We start from the raw sequence: 10159 nt of genomic DNA, 5'->3' as shown, positions 1-10159 counted from the left end.
GAGCATATTCAAAAGCATGGATTAATGAGACAAAGTCAACATGGATATAGTGAAGGGAAATCTTGCCTCACCAATCTACTACATTTCTTTGAAGGGGTGAACAAACATGTGGATAAAGGGGAGCCGGTAGATATTGTGTATCTGGATTTTCAGAAGGCGTTTGACAAAATACCTCATCATAGACTCCAGAGGAAATTGGAGAGTTATTGGATAGGAGGTAGTGTTCTATTGTGGATTAAAAACTGGTTAAAAGATAGAAAACAGAGAGTAGGGTTAAATGGTCAATATTCTCAATGAAGAAGGGTAGTTAGTGGGGTTCCCCAGGGCTCTGTGCTGGGACCACTGCTTTTTAACATATTTATAAATGACCTAGAGATGGGAGTAACTAGTGAGGTAATTAAATTTGCTGATGACACAAAGTTATTCAAAGTTGTTAAATCGTGGGAGGATTGTGAAAAATTACAAGCGGACCTTACGAGACTGGGAGACTGGGCGTCTAAATGGCAGATGACGTTTAATGTGAGCAAGTGCAAAGTGATGCATGTGGGAAAGAGGAACCCGAATTATAGCTATGTCACGTTAGGAGTCACGGACCAAGAAAGGGATCTAAGTGTCATCATTGATGATACGTTGAAACCTTCTGCTCAGTGTGCTGCTGTGGCTAAGAAAGCAAATAGAATGTTAGGTATTATTAGGAAAGGAATGGAAAACAAAAATGAGGATGTTATATTGCCTTTGTATCGCTCCATGGGGCGACCGCAACTCGAATGTTGTGTTCAATTCTGGTCGTCGCATCTCAAAAAAGATATAGTGGAATTAGAAAAGGTGCAGAGAATGGCGACGAAAATGATAGCGGGGATGGGACTACTTCCCTATGAGCAGCTAGGGCTCTTCAGCTTGGAGAAAAGGTGGGTGAGGGGAGATATGATAAAGGTCTATAAAATAATGAGTGGAGTTGAACGGGTAGATGTGAAGCGTCTGTTCACATTTTCCAAAAATACTAGGACTAGGGGGCATGCGATGAAGCTACAATGTGTAATTAAACTCTGGAATTCGTTGCCAGAGAATGTGGTAAAGGCGGTTAGCTTAGCGAAGTTTAAAAACGGTTTGGCCGGCTTCCTAAAGGAAAAGTCCAATAGTAGCAACATGCAAATGAATATGCTAATATGCTCCGCCCCATCCTTTGCCCCCCCCCCCCCAAATGAAACAGTCAAACAGTGGAGGAGTGGCCTAGTGGTTAGGGTGGTGGACTTTGGTCCTGGGGAACTGAGTTTGATTCCCACTTCAGGCACAGGCAGCTCCTTGTGACTCTGGGCAAGTCACTTAACCCTCCATTGCCCCATGTAAGCCGCATTGAGCCTGCCATGAGTGGGAAAGTGCGGGGTACAAATGTAACAAAAAATATATATATATCAAGTCCAAATAACGGGGAGCAAAACACACCAGTGCTTAAAACGTTACACCAGCTTCCTGTTTGTTGAAGAATTCAGTTTAAAATCTGCACTCTGATCTTTAAGGTTATTCATGGTAACGATCCAAGGTATCTGAGAGATGTCCTTAATGTCTATGAACTTTCTCAAGTGTTGTACTGTTTGGGGAGTAATAAACTTGATGTTCCTGCTATTCAAGCTGTATAGCTGCCTTTTCACTGGTTATGTTCTTTGCTTTGGAACATGCTATCTGATTATCTCCCTACTGAACCTTATCATCTTAATTTTAGAAAGCAGATCAAGGCTTTTTACTGTTCTGCTTTAATTAACTTACTGTTAATGCTTTTTTCAGATTTTGCTTTTAACTGTTGCTCCTGTTCTGTCTGTTAGATAAATACATTTTGTAACAATGTCTGGATCAATACTCCAAAGTTTTTATCTGAATAACAGTAGCCACTATGAGATATTCAGATGCACCTCTCTGCCAGTGGCTCTGAATATTCTTACAGTCTACCTCAGCATTATGCAAATAGCGCTGGGGAAGTCCTGGAACCTATCCAAATAGTGGTAGCATTCAGTCTGCTAGTCAGATACAGTAACTGATCTAGGTTGTCCTGTGTTCTCCAGACAAGTTATCTGGATAATAAACTCAATATGGCCACTATCAGCACAATCCAGAAAGGGGCAATGAATAGGCAGTTGTGTTTGGCCACCGCAGCAGGCTTTTAAGCGACATTTAATACTGGCCCAGTTGTTTTTCATTCATCTTCTTTTTAAATCCTCAATTCACTTGTTTCTTTGCCTATTTTTTTAATGTTGTTTCTGTGCTTGTGTTCCTGTTTGTAATCTGCAGAGCTTTTGTTTTGATTGTATTTTGTGAACTGCGTCTGTTAAATAAATAAATATTGATGAGTGCACATGTACACAATCTAAGGGCTTCCTTTTACTAAGCCACAGTAGTGATTCCCGATGTGGCAAATGCGATGAAGCCTACTGAATTCCTATGAACTTCGTCGCACATTCGTACAGGGATCAGTACTGTGGTTTAGTAAAAGGAGCCCTAAATGTGTAAATGTTGCTGTTTAAATGGTTCAAAAATTATCTACTATCCAGCTTATTTTCGAAAGAAAAAGACGCCATATTTCGACCCAAATCGGGAGATGGGCGCCTTTCTCTCATGGGTGCCCAAATCGGTATAATCAAAAGCTGATTTTGGGCGCCTCTAACTGCAGTCTGTCGCGGGAATGGACAAAGTTGACGGGGGCGTGTCGGAGGCGTGGTGAAAGCAGGACTGGGGCGTGTTTATCGGCCAAGGAGAGATGCCCCAACTGCCCAGATGACCACCGGAGGGAATTGGGGATGACCTCCCCTGACTCCCCCAGTGGTCACTAACCCCCTCCCACCAAAAAAAAAGAACTTTAAAAACTTTTTTCCAGCCTGTATGCCAGCCTCAAATGTCATACCCAGCTCCATCACAGCAGTATGCAGGTCCCTGGAGCAGTTGTTAGAGGGTGCAGTGGACTTCAGGCAGGTGGACCCAGGCCCATCCCCCCTACCTGTTACACTTGTGCTGGTAATTGGGAGCCCTCCAAACCACCCCCAAAACCCACTGTACCCACATCTAGGTGCCCCCCTTCAGCCATAAGTGCTATGGTAATGGTGTAGAGTTGTAGGCAGTGGGTTTTGGGGGGATTTGGGGGGGGCTCAGCACCCAAGGTAAGGGAGCTATGGACTTGGGAGGTATTTTAATTTTTTTTTTTTTTTTTACTTTTTACAAGTGCCCCTAGGTTGCCCGGTTGGTATCCTGGCATGTGAGGGGGCCCATTGCACTATGAATCCTGGCTCCTCCCATGACCAAATGCCTTGGAGTTATTAGTTTTTGAGCTGGGCGCCTTCGGTTTCCATTATCGCTGAAAACTGATACCGTCCAGCTCAAATCCGCCCAAATCCAATGCATTTACCTGGCACCAACCGTATTATCGAAACAAAAGATGGACGCCCATCTTTTTCGAAAATATGGTCTGTCCCACCCCTTCGCGTATCCGTCCTCAGAGATGGGCGTTCGCGTTTGATTATGCCCCTCTATATGTTGTACGTAAAATGTCCTAGTTCTGCTCTGCATCTGTTGTTAGTGGGTGGGGGAGAATCCGAAAATAAACCATGAACCTCCAGCTCTGTAACACTCCACATGCACAGAAAATCCAAGAATCTGCATTCGCCTGGCTGACTGGATGATGCTATCAAATAAGTTTGATGGTAGCTTTACTGAATTGTTGAAATTAGCTGAGGGTTTCTTTATTGCTGTCTGTCAATGCTGTAATAGCACCTCATGCCTCTAGGCAGGCAGGATAGAGAAAAGTGTAATTTAAAACCCACAAGTAAAGGGAAATGGCTTGTTCTTTACAGAACTGACTCAGGAATTTGAACATGCCAGAGGGACAGCACACTCCAAGCTCTGCTTCCCAGCAATGCATCTCTCCCAGTGTCTTACATGTTTCAATGTAAATAGCAGGGCTCTCCAGCAGCCCCTGCATTCTATGACTTGTATGCCATTATATCCCAAACTCTACATAATAAGTACATAAGTATTGCCATACTGGGAAAGACCAAAGGTCCATCAAGCCCAGCATCCTGTTTCCAACAGAGGCCAATCCAGGTCACAAATACCTGGCAAACTCTATACGACTTGCAAAAAATCTCTCTATATAAAAAGCAACACCAACCAACGTTCTATGAAGCCTCCAGCCGGAAGTGTGAAGGGGGCGAGATATCCAGTTTCCCTATGAGTGTCTGCCCCGCCCTCTCTGTAACACAGTCAGTGAAGGAAAACAGCAGAGCACGAAATCAAATCGCTGGCTCTGTAACAGTGAAGGACTCAGAGGGGGGAGGGGAGAGGCCAGAGGGCAGGGACACACACACAGAAGAAAACATTGCTAGCCCCCGTTTCATTTGCATCAGAAACGGGGCTTTTTTACTAGTGTGTATATATATAATAGGCAGACATACAGTAACATTATCTATCATAAAATATCCTGTAAATACTAGATTCCAATACTCCCCCACTCAATTTTGAAAAGTATCACAGATGTTCAGCTAAAATGAACATACTCTCATATATATGATTCACAAAACAGTTACCGGTACATCTTCAACAGGTGCACAGTATTCCTAGTATGGTATTCCAACAAAATAGAAGCACAACATGGAAAGATATTGATCTGACTGAGCCTAGACTAACCTCTCTAACTGAGAGCATGTGCAGCACCTGGGTTTCACTGGACTGCAAATTAATAGCAGACTGTGACTGTTTCAACAGAGCCTTTCATCTCAAAAGATGAAACATCAGACTGCTCAATTCAATCTGTTGTTTTATAGGTAGGCAAAGGAACTGCTCTAAATCTAGCATTTGATATTCTCTCAAGGAACATCCAGAAACCAGCCATAACTTCTGTCTAAGATATGGAATGTTACAGTAGCCCAACTTGTTGAAAACTAATACCTGGAGCACTGTTCAAAAATCCCAAGGTCTGACAATAACCCAAGCTGTTAAAAAGAGATCTTAAGCGGGGTATAAATGACCTAAAAAATAAATCCACTGAAAATACTGTGGGCAATGAAACAACCAAAGAATTTTTTTTCCCCAGATTTAAAAGCTGGTTAAACTAAGAGGACAAAGCGATGGGGGTAAGGTGGCATACACATCAGAGGGTACTGAAGGAACTTAGGGAACTGCTGGCAACTCTGTTGTCTAATACTTTCAATGTTTCTCTACAGGGGTGTAGCCAGACACCCAACTTTGAGTGGGCCTGGACCCAAGATGGGTGGGCAGAACCCCTCCCTGTCGCACAGGTGATTTGGTCTCTCCTTGTCTCACCTGCATGCCATCTGCTATTTACAAGGTATGCAGGAGGGACAGTTGTTGGACGTTTTCAGCTGGTGGGGCTTGGGAATCCCTGCCAGCCACACCATAGATGTGTTGTTACTGGGTGGGCCTGAGCCCAAAGTGGGTGGGCCTGGGCCCACCCATGGCTACGCCACTGTTTCTCTAGAGTCAGGAGTGATCCCAGAGGACTGGGGAAGGGAGGATGTGGTCCTTCTCCACAAAAGCAGGAGCAAGGAGAAGGTTGAAAACTACAAGCTGGTTAGTCTGATCTCTGTTCTTGTAAGTAAATTAATAGAAACACTTCTAAAACAGACAATTGTGAGGTGTCACGGATTCAGGAACAGGCTGCAGCAGACAAGTCCTCTGGGATGGCACAGGGCAGAAAGCAGAGGCAAGCCAGATGCTGAATCCAGACAAGACAAGGCAGACCAAGAACTGAGGCCCAGATGCATTAAAGACATTCCATAGCGAATCGGTAGGGAACGGGAATGCATCAACGATAGGGAATGCAAATGAGCTACTCGTTGTAGCTTACTTGCATTCTCTAGTCCTTCGGTACCTGAGTTGGAGAATCGGGACGTCCCTTTAGATTAGGCTCCTCTTCCTGGTCTCTTCAGCCAATCAAAGCGGGCTTAGCTGGCTGTTGTCAGCGAAACGCGCTCTGATTGGCTGAAGAGACCAGGAAGAGGAGCCTAATCTAAAGGGACGTCCCGATTCTCCGGCAACCAGGAAAACATAAAAGTTTTGCTGTGGAGGGGCGGCAAAGACAAAATAGAAGGGGGGAAAAAACACCAGCGCCGGCAGAGCTAAAAAAAAAAAGCGAAAAAAAGACGTCTCTCAGAAGCGCAGGGAGAGTATGTCCTTAAAGGACGTCCCTCACATGCGCTCCCTGCTTTTTTTTTTTTTTTTTCTTTTTTACCTTTTTTGGGGGCCCTTTTCCTTTCCGATTCCCTCACAGGAGCCCTAACGAGGTCAGACATCTCGTTAGCGTTCCTACGGTAAGGGAATCGGAAAAACGGTAGTGCATCTCATTATAATGGGCTGCAACGGTAGTGCAGCTCATTATAATAGCTTTTCAATCATTTGCATTCCGTTTTCGTTGCCTACTACCGTGGCAGGGAAAATGCCCTTAGTGCATGCCCGGGGTGAACTACTTGCGTTTTAAACTGGCTGGAACCAGTTTAAAACGCAAGTTGTGGGCTCGTTAGGTTTTGTGCATCTGGGCCTGAATCCAAACATGAAAAAGAAAAACATAAAACAAGGCACAAGACATGGCAAACAAGCAGTGAAAACTAAAGACAAGGTAGGAACAGAGCCTGGCTGTAACAGGAACCAGGAACGGAGCTCGTGTATAGCAGGAACAAAAGGAAGAACACTCATACAGGCCACAAGGCTGAACTGGAACCCACATAAACAGGAAGAAAGGGAAAAGGAACAAAATGAGATTCCCTAAGAAAATACTAACTAGGCAGCACACACTGTGCCAAACACAGCCTCAACAAAAGGTCAAAAGACCCTACACACAGGCACAAACAGTAACAGAAGGGTAAAAGGCAAACCCACACAAAGAAACAATACACATTGTGCCCAGCACACAGTCAAACAAAAAGTAGCTCACACACCGTCTCAAAACAGCAAGCACACAGAGAGAGAGAGCTCAGGGCTATGCTAGAAACCACAGCTAAACAGAAGAGCCTTTCACTCAGATACAAACATCAGACTCCAACAAGAAAAGGGATAAAGGGAAACCACATAGAGAGATGGCTCAGGGCTGTGTCACATAGCCTAAATGGAATAGCTAACAAAAGAGTAATTCACACAGGTTAAACAAGAACCACACACAAACACAAAGGGTTAAAGGGAAGCCTCACAGAGAAGCAGCTCAGGGCTGTCCCACACAGTATAAACAGACCAGCTAACAGAACAGTATTTCCTGGTTTAAACTAGAGAGAAGGGTTGCCACTCTCTCTCTCCAAGGGAAAGCAATTCGGTAATTTGTCAATCCTGCTGGTCACATTGGTTTCCCTTGGAGAGAGAGAGTGGCAACCCTTCTCTCTAGCTTAAACCAGGAAATACTCTGATTTTTATAGGTGCCCTCAGGATATGGATAATATGACAGTAGATATACCTGATTGGATCTATGCTAATGTCATGGTTACCACTGATTGGCTCATGCTAATAAGTAGCTTTTATCTTGCTAACATGGTTTTGTCTTTAGCTCGCTTGACCACAAATCTTAAGCAAGACCATGGCTGACCACAATGTCACTCTGTCCTTTGGACCCCCACCCTTGTGTTTCCTGTTGTTCTCTGCAGTGCTCCAACACTGGGAGTTCAAGCAAGAGCCACACAGGCCTGTAAGCTTTTCCCTCATTTTAGAGCCTGAACCAAAGTCTAGACAGGGGACCAAGGCTCATAGCTGTAGCATTTTTATACAAGAACGTGTTTGTCAAAATTGTTGATGGGGTCAGATGGCATATACATCCGAGGGTACTGAAGACCAAAATGTCATTGAATGTTACAAAGACAGAAATAATGTTTGTAGGTAAGACCCTGGACTCAGCAATGTTTGAATATCAGGGTGAAAAAGTGGCTGTGAAGCCATATATATATAGTTTAGGCATCTTCCTAGATACCAGTCTAACAATGCAAAAACATACAGACCATGTGATCTCTGCCTCCTTTCAGCTGCACCTGTTGAGCAAGCTGAAAGATATGGTAACACCATATGATTTTCGGATGATTGTAAAGAGCTTGGTATTGACAAAGACTGATTATTGCAACTCTCTACTTTCTTGGAATATCATCATACCGAATCCAAGCTCTGCAGGTCATCCAAACGTAGCTGCATGACTAATCACTGGAATCTCAACAGCGGAACACATTACTCCAACATTTTAAAATATTACACTGACTTCCTGTGACATACAGAGTTCAATTCAAGACCTTGGTTCTGACTCATCAACGTATATTTGGGAATGTTCCAGTGTACTTTCGAAATACCCTACACTCATACAAACAGCACTAAGATCTGAGACGTCCCATCAGCTCTATTTACCCCCCCCCCCCCCCCCCCCGCGAAATCATACAATTATGTAGAGACAAAACTGCGAGCCTTCTCCATCGCTGCCCTATCCATGTGGAATGCTCTACCCAGAGACCTGAGACCATGTGAAGACATTCAGAAGTTCAAACAGCTGCTAAAAACACATCTGTTTGTCAAAGCCTTTTTGACTACATAAAAACTTAGATTGACTACTGGATTTTTTTTTCTCGCTTTCCTATTGCTTTACATTTTGTTTGTCTGCTGTATGCTAAGACCAGGTTAAAGGTCTCGCTTTATCAGAGGGATAGTGGCATGTTCACAGCCAGTAGGTGAGGTTACGTTATGGTAGGTGGTGTCTGTACATTGACTTCAGTGAGTAGGCAACAAGTCCAGCTGTTTTCTGCCTCTTGGCTTCCTGAAGGTGTTGTAAATCACAGAAATCTTGCTGGGTATGCTGTGGTTGTGTGTGTGTTGTTGCTGATAGTGATCAGGAGGGTCAGGCAAAGAAGGAGAAGCCACTGCATGTTTAAAGGACATGGGAGAATCAGGGTAAGAGCGAGTAAGAAGATTTGGATCACAGGATCATAGCCAGACAAGAACCGACCTTGGTGTTAAGGGAGATCCTGTCCCAAGGCGGACAAAGTTGCTGTAGTCAACCGTTATGCTGTTGCAGTTAGGTGAGTTAATACTAGAAACCACTAGACACATCACAACTAACATGGTTTGTACCTTTTTGAGGGTCAGTTTTAGGGAGCTAGAGACCTTGCTGATGTTGACCCTTAGGCTCAATCATCGAGAACACCAGTTTCTGGGCTTCTTACTTGTTAGGGGAGGGCATGTATTAAGAACATCAGCTTCTGGACTTCTTATGTTTTAGGGCAGGGTATGCAGTGAGCGATTGTGCTTCTTGGAGGGTTCGGGGTCCAATGATCTGGCGTGCTTACTATGACCAGGTCACTACTATCCAATGCTGCTCAAGTTGCTGTAGATAGGCGCGTGCCTTTGGCTCATGCCTTAGGTGATGCACCAAATGGTGGTGCACCATTAGGAGCAACAGTTAAGTACCCGTGGTGTCAGATGACAATTGAGGGGATGCAGCTTCCTCTTTTCCTAGCTTCAGCGTGAAAGAAAGCAAGTGATGGCGGTGGGGGTTCTTCCTTTTTGGTAGGCAGCTGTGGAGCACTCATGATGAGGAACTATGGTTCCTAGCTTGGAAGATGGCTGTTCCAAAGTACCCGCAGCGTCAAGATGACAATCGAGGGGGCGGAGTTTCCTCTTTCCCTAGCTTCTACATGTAGGAAAGCTAGTGATGGCAGCGGGGGTTCTTCCTTTTTGGTAGGCAGCTGAGGAGCACTCATGATGAGCAGTAAAAGCAGAAATGTATTATTTAGGTTACATATATATTGAATGTTTTGCAGCTCAAATCGTACCAAAATCAGAATGGCATCTGGTAGATGAACAAGGTCCATTCTGCAGACAGAATTAAAATGACAAGAGGAGCCATATATAAATTCTGAATAGCACAGGGGCTAAAAGTGAGCCACAAGGAACACCATTTTGAGGAAAGGAAGCAACAGATGAGGATTCTTGCTAATGAATAATGCCCACCCTGACCTGAAAACAGTAGCAAAGTCATTCCAAAACCTTACCTGTAGTGCCAATTGCCTCTAATCTACTAATAAGTATGGTCAACTAAATCAAATGCACACGAAAGGTTTAACAAGATTAACAAGGCTGTATTATCCTGGTCTAAATGAGAGTAGAAGTAGGTTGTGAGACAAAGGAGAGCTATTTCAGTACT

The sequence above is a fragment of the Microcaecilia unicolor genome, chromosome 5, assembly GCF_901765095.1.
Source record: "Microcaecilia unicolor chromosome 5, aMicUni1.1, whole genome shotgun sequence".
NCBI lineage: Eukaryota > Metazoa > Chordata > Amphibia > Gymnophiona > Siphonopidae > Microcaecilia > Microcaecilia unicolor.
Note: the sequence above shows the minus strand (reverse complement) of the source record.